Source organism: Seriola dumerili, unplaced genomic scaffold, assembly GCF_002260705.1.
Source record: "Seriola dumerili isolate Sdu_G_001 unplaced genomic scaffold, Sdu_1.0 BDQW01000219.1, whole genome shotgun sequence".
Lineage (NCBI taxonomy): Eukaryota > Metazoa > Chordata > Actinopteri > Carangiformes > Carangidae > Seriola > Seriola dumerili.
Window position 1 is genome coordinate 940,873 of NW_019174474.1, and position 13,782 is coordinate 954,654.

The window sequence follows — 13,782 nt, forward strand, 5'->3', positions numbered from 1 at the left end:
ACCACTACATCCTTTTTTTTTTCTTTTTTTTTATGTTCAACGCTATTTGAAGCTTCACTTCTTTAAACTGCCAGTAAACAAGTTGGCTGATGAGAAGGTGTGAAATGACTTACTGTGAGTTGATCTATGACACTGAACAATGAAGGCTTGCAGGATTTAGTCGGTGAATACTTCACTTGAGCAATACAGACAATCACAGGAAGACCGATGCACAACTGGTTCCCCTTTGACAGGAGCTTATTTGTCATTTAATACAGATTCTCTTTTCCACCATAACAAGCAAACGTGCTGCAGGCTATTTTTCCATGATGTACATCTATATATACAACAATTTTACCATAATAGGATGAGTTATAGCTGAGATAATTGTCTCCATAGTGAGTGGTGATCGCCCACATGCACAGCAGATACACAGCAGGTGGGAGGTGAACATACCGTACAAACACTTACACTCTACTCTTTACACGGCATCTCCTCCAGAACTAGAAAATGGTCAGGCAGTAAATCCTATACATGCACACCAAGGTTAACAGTTTTGCAGTTATGCTCTTAAATAAGCTTTTAAAAGCTCCTGCTTCTATTTTGACTTAGATTTTTATATTTTGCAAATGTGAGGTTATGTAGATGTCAGAGTACTCTTGAGTGCACCGAGTGGACTGTGTGCTACAGCATAAAATACCGATGCTGTTAGGGAAAGCCCATCCTTTATACACTGTTAGGTATCTTTAATTTATATTCATAACATTACAAGAGTCTTATAATTAATTTTTTTGTCCCTATTTGCCATAAAGCTGCGTTGTCTACTTCTACCTCTGACTTCCTCCATTTCACAGAACCCTTTCAACAACCTGAAAAACCTTTGCTTCAGAAGGAGAGCACACAGTACTGTGCTGAGGAGGGGCAAAATAACACAAACACCAAACAATATTATGCAATTTACTTCACTATTCTGGTTGATTGAGACTTCTGCCACCTTATTTTGTTTTTACAATGAAATTGAATGAAGCTTACCAGTGATGCTTTAAGTAAACTTAAAATAAAGTCCTACTCAAAATTGTATCTATGAATAAGGTCACATTATGTGGACCAGTTACACTGAAGAAAGCAAGGCCCAGTAAGGCAAAATATTTCATCAATATTAGCTGATTAGTGTTTAAGTGTCAGGTCGTTCTATCTTTCAGCCCTCACTGTAAAAGGTGAGAAGGCTGTCAAAGTTGGGAAAGAATCTCAAACTGAACGCAAAGTAAAATCCTATCATGAGGAAGTGTTGTGTCTCATCATGCCCTTCCCCCTGCTGCAAACAACCATCTTGACTTGACAAAGTGTAAAATTGATTAGTCTGATGGTGGTGAATGAATTGTACCTTTTTAGAAAGACTGGATGTGACACTGTGACAGGCTGCTGCTGAACCTGCCAGTGGCAGAACATCTGGTGTCAGTTTCCAACCCACCTCCAGCCAGGAGAGGAGAGGAGAGGAGAGGAGAGGAGCGGAGAGGAGAGGAGAGGAGAGGAGAGGAGAGGAGAGGAGAGGAGAGGGAGGAGAGGAGAGGAGAGGAGAGGAGAGGAGAGGAGGCCTAGCAGCTGAGGAAGGTTTTCTTGATTTTATTATATAGATAAAACAAATGATGAGGATGATCACCTGGAACTTATAATAGGATTTTTTTCCCCCCAATATTTCTTGACATTTACAGTCCAAAAGAATAATCAAAAAACAATCTATATTGAAAATAGTTGCTATACATCTTGGTTTGATTGGTCTATATGATCTGATTTAGACCATTTCTTTTTATTCAACACATCCATCTTTTTATCTTCATGTTTTATAATTTCTCTGCTGTAAGATGTGCCCTCTGAAAAAGGATAGCTCACCGGTGCCACATACAGTATGTTCTCATAAAGGCTTCACGTTCAAACTGTGGATTTGTCAGCTTGTTGTTGTAAATAAAAAGGAACTAAATACAATATTAGACAACATCTATGATTCAGACAGTTAATCTCAGCGACTGATTCAATGCATGATGCGTTTAAAGGACTCGCTTATTTCACAGCTCCCTGGTATAGTAGATGGCAGTGGTCCAACGTGTCCAACAGAACCTCTGAAACCTGAAACCTGAGCATGGTTTACAAAATAGTGGCAAAAGACTTGTACTGCAAGGGCAGGGCAGAGGATGTGGGCTTGTTGGTCAAATGCAAAAGAAGTTACTGAAACCTCAAAGAGTCTGATCCCTCCTCTACTTGACAGAATATTTTGGATTCTTCAGGCCAAGCAGAGAATAAAATCTTGGACTCTGACTCGGACAAACAGCTCTGGCGGGCCAAATGTGGCTTCATCGGCGGTGTGTGAGCTGACCTGCAGTTAGCTGGGCCAAGCACCACCAGGCTGAAACCGCTGTGCTAAACATCCTATGATCCCTGGTGTTGTAGTGCACGGGTGTGTGAGAAGGCAAAAACATGCATGTGTGTTTATGTGTGTATGCAAAAACACTAACCAATGCATGTTCGCTACCCAGTGTGCCCGTGGTGTGTTTACCCATCTCAAAGCTAACAGAGCAAGTGCTTCCACGAATGGCTGCCAAAACACAGAAGACAGCTAATAAAAGATGGCATTCATTCTTACCCGGTACGTCTTCACATGCCTGTGCACAGCAAAATGTCAAGCCACCCTCTCAGTTATGGTCAGAGGGGGAAAAAAAAAAAAAAAGACTGCTTTTGCTACAACAATGGATGCAGCTTTTCTATTTTAACACACAACAAGATGGAAACACTAAAACGAGACGTCAGTTTCAAAACAGCTCTTATTGATGTGATTCAGTGAATAAAAACAGAAAAAGGAGAGATACAGCAATGGAAATTAGAGTTGTTTTAGACTCGGGGTAATTGCGCGTTGGAAAAACAAATGAGCACAATTCCAGTCAAACAGATCATTTCCACCTTGCATCAGTAGTGAATAATCAACACAATCCATTAGCGTGCTTCAGAACACGGCACACTTAAGTGGCACGGGAAATTCATGTAATGGGATATTATAATGTCTCACCAAACTACAAACTTCAAAGTCCTTGCTTGAGAGCACAAGATTCAATCAGTGAATTTCAATGCAGAGTGGAAGCACCACTTGCTATTCAGCCTTCATATCAGTCAGTCAGCCTCAATCTCTGTCCCTCTTCTTCCTCCTCCTACTTCTCCTCCTCCTCCTCCTCCTCCTCCTACTTCTCCTCCTGCAGCCACAATGGCAAGCTTGTATTTGTGGTGATTGTGTATGTGCATCACCAGTAAGAAACGTATAGGGAAAGCAAAAGTGTGCATGTGAGTGTACATGCCAGACAATATCATGGGTGGCCTGTGCAACGTATGACGTTGTTTCAATCAGCGCCTGGGAGGACATGTTCAAGCGAGGGCTCTTCAGGCTCATCAAGTTTAGCCATTTTGATTTTTGAGACGCCATCTCTCGCCATCTTCATCTCTTTCTGTCTCTCTCTCTCTCTCTCTCTCTCCAGTCACCACCTGGGAGTGTGCCGAGTCCCTCCTCACCCCTCCATTATACTCTATTCACTAGTGGGATTTTCCCTGCCTTCAGGTCCCGCAGAAAGGCGTTTATTTGCTGTGACCTCAGAGCACCCTCGCACCCTGAGAAATCGACTGCTGAGCCCCACTTCCAGAGACAAGACGATGGAGAGACCAATGGAGAGAAAGCCAAGAAGGTGGAGGGACTGACTCTGTTGCATGTCAGTCAAACACTAACCACTCCCGTTTAATGCACGACAGACAGCAAGTGTAATACTCTGAAGTCTTGACCTCTCGACACAGTCAGTAATGAAGCCACGCACAAACACTTGTATAAATACTTTCTCTTTCACTCGCTTAATCCTTCTCTAAACTTAAAAAAAGCAGAGCTTCTGTGCAGCAGCATTTCACATGCTGTGAGAAAGATGCTGCCAGAAGCAATAATGTCACTTTACATCTCATTGCTGCGCTGCACACTGCAAGCACAGCATATGTATGGAGGGGAGAGTTGTTAATTTACACTCAATGCATCATCACATTAATATTTGAGGTACATTTCGATTAATGCTGCAGTGGACAGCATGAGCACTGCGCTGTGTCTATACCTGAGGGACACCAGTGTTTCTACAAAACTTTCGACTTTTGTTAATCTGAATCTGAATTAACCATCACAGCTGTAAATTTTACCGCTTTAACCGTGGTTTCCGTTATTTACGGACACAAAAACAAAACGACAGGCTGCACATCATATATTCCCCAAAACAAACACATTCAGTATTTACATTACAAGCAACAAATCCATGTAACAAAGCAACTGATAATTCTTCTGTCTGACCTTAGAGTCGAGTCAGACCTCCAGTTCCAACAGAGCTGCAGTCACAGCTCAGCTGTGTGTGCAGCATGCACCCAAACAAAGAACTGGTTGCTGAGGGGCACCGAACAAGATCATAACCCCTTAAAATGTCAATCCCTCCAGCCCCATTACCACAGCGGCCAATACCTCTTTTGCCCACAAGCAGACAGCTGTGACTACAGACCGAGGCCTTACCAAAGCAGAGGGTTCATGACTTTCTGTTGATTTGAAGAAGATGCCAGAGAAAGGGAAAAGGCATCAACAGTATGCTGTGGATATAAATAGACACTTAGCAGCCTGTGTCAGGTGTATTGATGACAAGTGCTTGTTTCAAGCAACGAAGCTAATATGTAAGTAATATACAGAAGAGATATAAAGAACTGTTTGTTATCTTAATCTGAATCATCTGATCCCACATTAGATAAACAGACCCAGTAGCTACGGCCAGCTGGTGTTTCCTTTTTGAGTTTGTGTGCCAGCTCAAAGACCTACATGTGGTTTACCACGTACATGTACAGATTTATACTGTACAGTAAATGTGATGAACGATGGGCTTCATCTGTGAAGATTATTGTCATCACCTACAGATCAGTGATAATTGGGGGTGTACTATATTTTTACATCTACGCCCTAGTAGGCTGATGATGATGTACTCTGAATTCACAGAAATATTACACACACTCACACACACACACACACACACAGCCATATATCGGTAAGCTAAGCAGCTATGCAGTACTTTGTTCCCTCATTAACTTGATTATTTCATTTTAGTAGGCTATAATTATTTTTTTTAAAACACAGGAAAACAACATTTACTACAAAGCAGTGCATCTGCAACTGTGCAACTGTCTTTAGCTGAAAAATCACACAACAGCCAAAATGTCCTACAATGACTCCTGTAAATGTGAATTTCATTATCTTCACAGAAACTCCAATAAAAAAGGAAATACTAGAAGAGATTGTTTTGACACCTGTTATATCTCAGACTCTACATCTCACAATACCTGTATTGCACAGTTTAGCACCAGTATTGGATTGATTCTGTGCGTGGGTGCTTGCATGGTTGTGCATGTACATTCAAGTAGGTGGAAAGGGCAATATCACATAACCTCATTCTTAACTTAGTATCTGAGGAAAAAGACATTAAAACACATAAAGCTGTAGGTTTTTGGGTTATAAACTGTTTTCTGGCTATAACATAAGAATGCAGTGGTGATCTTTCACCACTTTACGAGTTACCAATTACTTCAAATATTGAGAGGGTACAGCTCTTCCCTCAGTCAGCAACTGACCAGCCAACCTCCTTCCAAAAAAATCAGCTAAGCAACATAAGCTCCAATACAGGTATTACTACCTTTGTTTTCAACTGTTATATGCATTAATCAAATCAAACCACACCCAAACCCTCACCCGCGCACACACACACACACACACACACACACACACACACACACACACACACACACACTCAAAGACGTACATGCACAAAGGCACTGCTTTTATATACCCACATGGTTTAGGAGACACGCATGTTTACTGGCTAAAGGGGAAAAAAATCCATTTGCATTTTCTCTCACAAGGAATGCCTAAGGATACACTTTCAAAACTCATTGAATTGGTTCATGGAAACCATTCGCCTCTAAGTTTATTTGACATGCACAGCTGCATAGTTATGCATTTAGACAGAGAGTTTGTCACCTTTCCAACTAGATTATATGTGTAAAATAAGCTTGAGTTGCAACATTTGATGGCAGCAACAACGTCTGGATTTGAAATGAACTCATCTCCCTCTGATGGCAAAATAGTTTGCAAACACAAGAAAAAGAAACTGACCTACAAGACATAATACTAATATAACCATGGCCAATGTATTCTTATCAGAGGTAAGAGATAAATGCCCCTCGACTCTCCAGATGCTAATAACAGTAAAAACACAAGCCACTAAATAACTAGAATTACAGCCCCGTGGTTGTAAGCCTCTGCTGACCAGTCAAGTTTACATCCATGTCTGTCTAGACTCATATAATACATGTAGTGAAGACTTTACAGGTATTAAGTGATTTGTGATGAAGGGATATATAAATAAAATTGATTTGAATTGACTACGTCAAATTCCTTGTGTATGTTCACATGCTTGGTCAATAACGTTGTAGCCATGACAACCGACGATGCTTCAAATATGGATGTTGCTGCAAAGAAGCTACAAATTCTAAACTGTGGATGCTTCACACACATCTTCAACACAGCAGCACAGAAGATCTGTACAGTCACCACAGGTTCAAGGTGGGCACCCAAGATTAGTGCCACCAATTCAGTATCTGACCAAATCTGTTCCTGAGTTATGGTGTTGAGTAATGGCCAAAGGTGTTTTTGCATGTCATTATGATGTCACAGTGAGGTTCACCTTTGACCTTTTGGGTATTTATCCATTTCTGTGAAATTTTGTCATAATTAGCGTATAAATTCTTGAGTTATGGCCAAAAATGTATTTTGTGAGGTCACAGTGACATTGACCTTTGACCTTTGTAGGTTTGTGCCAAATTTGAGGAAATTCCTCTCAAGGTGTTCCTGAGATATTGCATTCACGAGAATGGGGACGGAGAACTAGAAAACATAATGTCGCCGGCATGGAGGCATAAAAAAGGACAGAATCCACTGCTCACTCTTGTTGTCTGACATTTATAAAACTACTGAAGGAAGCTACAAATGATTGTAAACTGAACCGCAGGTCCACAAGTGCTTCCTGCAGCCAACACTCGAACTGTGCCTGTTGAGGATACTTGACCTGAGCACAAGTCACCAGTTAATGGAGGCAGAAAAAAAATAGGTGCAGATACTTTGAATCTGATGCATGTGTTATTTACTCCTATTACACAAGGCCAGGGTGGAGTTCAAGCCCTTACCAGAAACAAACAATGGTTACTTGATCTGAGCTCCACAAAGATCTTTGATATCAACTTTTACACTGGCCTTTTGGATGAAAAAATAAATCATGGGCTAAGTAACTTTGTCTGATGTGTGTACACTGGCCTCAAGTGCACCCGCAAGGAGGGCATTCAGTGGGCGTGGGTACATTGTGGAGGAAAGATGTGTCATACTCAGACCAGTATCAGTAACTGACATTTAATTAATTATGTTGTAGTGACTTATGACACATGCATGCAAAAATGTTTCCCCTTTATAGTTCAAGGGACTCTCACAAAAACAAGTGTTTTAGAACCAACAGAGATGGTTAGTTTAAGTGATTCACTGATCTGGCACTGTACAGCCTATGGTCTGATTAAGTTCAAAGAGGGTTTTTATTATTCATTAAATTAATTGGCTAGTTTAGGCCAATTAAGTTCCTGATAAAAGTTTCTTATGCCATGTTTTTTTTTTTTTTTTTTTTTTTTTTTTTTTTAATGAAATAGTCAAAAAGATGTAACATAATTTCTGATGTGACAGCAGGAGTAGTACACACTCCTCAAACTCCATCCACCTCTTGGGATCTCCTCCTCCACCTCCTCTGTGGATTTGTGAAGCATATTTTTGGAATAACGTTAAGTCACTGATGTGGCATTAGCCAGTCTTGTAGAATAAACCCCAAAGCAGCTGTTAAGAGTGCAGGTTCAATTTCAGCTTCTTATATCTGTGCAGAGCTTCTTAACTTTCATTTGATTCATTTTAAAGTTTTAATTAAATCAAAGCTCATTATTTACACTATTTCTGGTTGACATTTTCAGTGTAGCTATTTATATTCTGTAATGACTCGAATGAATGAAGGAGTGTTTGCTGCCCCCAGAATTTTGCAAACTGCCTTTACTGTTACAACTGGTAACTGTACGCGTAGCTAAAGCAACAAGGAATGAAACCTTAACAACCACAGCAATAACAGAGTTGTCAAGCTGAACATGACATACCAGTGCGTTCTATTGCAAAAAGTACGGAGGGGTGCAAATAAATTGTGTGAATATGAATGATAATTTATTTCAAAACAAGCCCCTTATTTATTTATTTAAACAAATATCCTACAATCAGTCTCCAGCAACCCCATCTGCATATCAAGTAACTACATATGGGGTTCAGACCCTACAGTTGAGAAAGTATGAAGGTTGGGGGTGGGCAGATAGGTCAATGAGAGTGTGTGTGGGAGAGGCATAAAAAAAAGCAGTGGGAGGAAGAAGCAGCTGGGTGAAACTGAACAGACTTCCACCACATATTCTTTACATTCTTTCATTTACACAGCTTTTAATTTATTTTCCTGCAAAACTTCATAAGATAAATATAGTTCACAAAAACAATTCTACTTCATGGACCTCTTGTGTCACTCAGATCTCCCCAGAAAGGAAACAATGAAGATGGGAGAATTATTACTATAGATGAAAGAAAGGGCAAATTTACTCCACGAATGCGTTTTGTTGGACATTTTATGAGAAAGTGCTGTGTTAACGCTACAGCTGCATCTTATGGAGTAAAGATGAAAGTAAGGGCAGTGACAGTGACAGACGGCAGAGCATTTGTTTTCTCTACTTAAGAAAATGAATGACGTAGAAAGCAAGTGGAACAGCGCTACCGCTCTTCTTCTCTCCGGGTAGTGTCTAACCTGCATTTCCTTTTTAATGTCTTCTTCAGTGACAATAAATGGAGCTGTGTCTTGCAGAGAAAAGGAGGCCTGACCTCTTTTTCTGAATGAATGAAAATGACCTACACTGTGGGCCTGCGTGAATCTAAATTGAGTCACCAAGGGTATCCTGTGCAACAGTGTTCAGTTTGATTTAGAAACTGCTCCCTTGCTGATTCGAGGCAGGACAGGGGATGGCTGTGCCCATCGGGCCTAGTGGGGAGAATGTTACAATGGCTGATGTCTCTAGCAGCCAGCCTGATCCCAGACTGAGCACCAGACAAGCGAAGCAACACAAATGCAATTAGGTGCAGGAGGCGCAGACACACACGTGTACTCACACACACACACACACACACACACACACACACACACACACACACACACACACACACACACACACACATCCAGGCTATATGGCCGTCACACAGGATATCGTCTTGGCAAAATATAACATCCAACTCCTGTTGCTGCTTGTTGTGTCAAAAAAATCATTGTCTGTCACACACAAACACACAACCTGTGGTCTCTCTTTCTTTCTGACAGTGTCACACTCTCAGCCTCAATCCTAACACCAGCTCATGGGTGAATCTCAGACCTTGTAATCGACTATAAAACCTATATGTCATATTTTAACAAGCACCAACTCAAAATACCAAGCTAATATGTTCCACAGAAACATTTTCTATTGCAAAACATAAGGGTTAACTGGAAATTCAACTGCCATTGTTACACTATAATAGTCATAATCACACATGCTCTGTGGTGCAACAATGTCAAATTTCAGGGTCTCCCAGGGGAGAACTTCATAATACATTTTATAAAAATAATCCTTTCTGAATTAATTCAACCCCAAAACCTTGAAATTATATTGAAGTAAAAAAATAAATATAATAAACAATATATAAAAAAATATATATAATATGGATATATATATAAATCCACACCTTTGCTATCAAAGTATACGTAGCTCATTAACCTTAAGGTTAAGGGTAAATGTTAGTAACCATCACACATCATGTAATCCAATGGCTTTCAGTTGTGTGTTAAACCAGCAGGTTTTAGATTCAGCATCTGGATTCAATAACTTCATCTTCAAGTGTTAGATGAAAAGGACTAGACTGGGCTCTTTAGAAATCAGGCAGCAGCCATTGTGACTGAATGCTGTAACCTTACAACAGACTTCATCTAATGACTGTTAGATGCCACCTTAAGGAATCCTGTCTGTATTCAATATTAAAGAGAAAGCCTCCCTGATTCTCTCTTGAAATACATTTCTTTCAAAGGAGGATTGCGCCTTAATGTCGCTGATTAAAAAAACAATGTCCATTAGAACAACATTACGTGTGAAAGAGAACCATGTTTGTTGGGGGTGTTTGCTTGACTGATAGCCGGTCAGAGTCAGCCACAGTGGTTGCCACTTCCCCATCCCACCTCAGCCTCGTCGAGGAGGTGCTCATTTCTTCACTGTGGCTCAAATTAGGATTTTCTAGCTTCAGTATCACCCAAAGATGACTTGGCTAATGTCCAATCTTCCAAATATCTCCACCTTTATGGTTCCCCTAAAGACTATAGTTACAAGCCACAGGGGGGATCCCTTATGTACCCCTCCAGCAATTCAGACATCACAATCTGACTTGCAGATTCACACTGTCTAATCAAGCTTCACTATTAAAAAAAAAGAGCATAAATCATGGTTAAATGGTTTCTGCAGTCAACGTATTATAACACGTCTGCGGTTGCAGCCTCCACCATAGCATGAAAGGGAATGCTGGTGTAAGGATTTATTACAGCTTCATGGAACAAGGCTTACTACTTCATTTGTCTGTGATTTTGGACATACGGTTCGTGCTTCCATTCACACACAAGTCTGAGAACGGGTTTGCTCACTGGGAGACAAAATTCCAACATCGAGGTCTGTGCACAGACGCACATGTGAACACAGTACAGTGACTCTGGTGATGGTGACCAGTAGCCCCTCCACCCTCCCCTAATTTGATGCATGCGAGAAGCCCCTCTGCCTGCCTCCATGGCCTCTAGCTGACCTCCCTCCGCCTGCAGACAGAACACTTAACATTGCTTCCCCACCTGTAGAGATGTCTGAGGAACAGGGCCCACTTCAAAGCCCTGCAGTGATTGGGCCGTGATTACCAGGGGCACTTGACTCATTTCATCTCCTCTGAAGGACTAAACTTTGGGGGAATCAGGCATGGAGACATGGAATTCTTTTGAAAGGAAACAGGAGATTTAAGCCCCAGTTTGCAGGTGCTTTTCAGGGTCCAGATGATTTATTTTGATCGCTCTTTTAGATAACTGTCCAATGACACCGGTGGAAAAGCACAACATTACTGCTGAGTGCCCTGGTGCAAAATGTGAAGAAATATAAACTGCAAGTATGTTTTGATTGAGCCATCTTTTTTTTTTTTAACAATGAAAGCTTATGAAGGTAATTTCTCTGCTAAGGTTTTTGAAGTAGGTTGTGTGCAATCGGCACAGATGTTTGCAAAGAAATGTCATTTTGTATCAGTGGAAAAGCAGTTTGATAAAGCGGCACTGCTACAGTGACATGAAAGCCCAACTGAGTTCAACAACAACCGTCATCTCTGCTCTGCTTTTCTGTAGCTAAATGCCAGTGACAGGAACAGAATTCACTGTGGTAACTGATCAGGTGCCAAGCGCCCTCTCCCCAGTGCCCTGCTGCACTGAAGCCCTCTATGGAGTTGGCATGGCCTGGCTTGGCCAGGCAGCCACGGGCCCTGCTTTGTAGCTTTGCCCCGTCCATTCGAGCTGTCTCCAAATCAGACTCGACTACTGTCAGCTGCCCGACTCAACAACCTGAGTCAAGAATTTAGATGGGGTAAAAGGTGGCTGGTCCAGTTGTAATGGTAAGACAGCAAACAAGCTGATTTGATGTAAATCATCAGCTTACAAATGACCCAGAGGAAACTGTGGCAGACTTTATTCCACTAGAGTTGTACCCAGCTCAAATATAAGCTGATATTAATGATAGATTAAAGGTTTTATTATGTAGGTCTTTGTCAGTGGGGGATAAATATCATTTTAAAAATACCAAAGCAATGAATTAGTACCCTCACCATCTTTTCATACAGGCATAGTTAGAGATATTGTGAAACCAGGCCAACAATGAAAAAACGTATATGGGCACCAGAATTAAACCAGACAGTGGTGTTTGCAATTAATGTAAGGCTTCCTATATTTTAAGATGACCATATGAGATTTACTCTATGAAACATATAGCTGTTATGCATTTCTTCATCATCTACATGTGAAGCCATCTGGGCCAAAATACACTGTAATGATTAATATTCCATGTCTGTAAAATGAACTATAGCCTTCAAGGCTTCATAGCCTCAATAAGCTAATGTGCTATTTGTTTTAGGATAAGCTATCATCACAAATTATACTCATCTGCCTCAAGATACATATATACATTGCTACTGTTGGTTCCTACATCACAAAGGTCTGTGACTAAGCATACAGATTCAAGACCACATCCATGTTTACAGCATTTAACTGTCAGACTCCGGCTAACGTCTCATCCTAAAACCGTCGATGAGATGTGTGGCCTCGATGTGTTTGCCTTCGACCTAAAAATAAAGGTATTCGCACGGAACCTGAAGTTGAATGCGTCGAGGCACGTACTCGCATAAAGGCAGGTGCACCTGTCTGCAGTGGCAGCCTATTGTGTTCACTATCAAATGAGCCATGAATCGGCCTGTCGCGCTGTTTGTGGGAGGATAAAAATAAAAGCAGGTCTGTCTCTTACCGTTCTGTTTTCAGTCATTACTCCCCATCGTAACGTTTTCAGTCCAGACCTCTGACGAACCGTTAATTCCTATCAGGCTGTCTCACTCTCTCCCCCTCTCTCGCTCATCCCCATGTCATATTTCTCCGCTGCAGCAGAACAAAGCCACGCCTCCTCCGACCGCCGCTGCCGCGTGACGTCAGCCGGTGAGCAGCGTTGGCACACGCCCTCGGATACACGTCCAACCCGGAACCGCGAGAGGCCGCTGTGTCTGAACAAAAACAAATCACTTCAAATCACTTGATTTTTGCCAAAACTGGAGGGATGTGAGTGAGTTTCCAACAACAATGAACGGTAAGATTGCTATAGGTAACATGAGAAGGTAGTAGCAATTATAAATCACGATATTTTTCCAAACAATGCACTTCTTCAAACGTAGCCTATAAATCAAGCAAAAGTAGGCTGTGAATTGTTTGTTTGTTTTGTTAAGATACTTGTACTCAATACCTCTATATGCCTACACAGCGCGATACAACCCCGTTATTCTGCTATGAACATAATATTTTTACCATGGTTCACTATTTTCTTTCACATTTTATGCCTTTCCATAGGCCTACTATTATTTTATTCCTCCTTTTTAATATAGGCTACTATTCTTTTTTCATTCCCCTTTTTATATGATATTAATGCAGAGAAAAAAGAAGAATTTCATTATAGTGTGACTGTTGCTTTGTTCATATGACAATAAAGTCTTTGAATCTTGAATTTATAAAGGCTTTATGAGCTTAAATTAATGGCTTTATTAATGGTCAATAAATTGCTGACTAATGCAGATTTGCAGATCACTCATAAACCATTAACAACGACATTTGGGTTGCCAGGATGTGAAAAATCCTCATCCAGCCTGACATTTTGCAGCACTTAAATTCATTTAGGAGGACGCCTCTAAGCCATCAAGTTTGCTGTTCTAAATGTTAGTAAGCCATTGATAAAGAGTAATGGGTGTCTCTGTTAATCACTCACCTTTGTTAATAAGAATAAAGGGTTCTACAATAA

General features: G+C 40.9%; 1 protein-coding gene across 1 annotated transcript in view; it reads right to left on the reverse strand.

The window, feature by feature from the left end:
* The window catches only part of otud7a (OTU deubiquitinase 7A), a 37,225-nt gene extending 24,396 nt beyond the window's left edge, over positions 1-12,829 (reverse strand). The window contains exon 1 of the mRNA XM_022754748.1: positions 12,748-12,829. The gene's annotated coding sequence lies outside the window, so the exon portion shown is untranslated. The remainder of the gene's footprint in view (positions 1-12,747) is intronic.
* Positions 12,830-13,782: the final 953 nt, after the last annotated feature.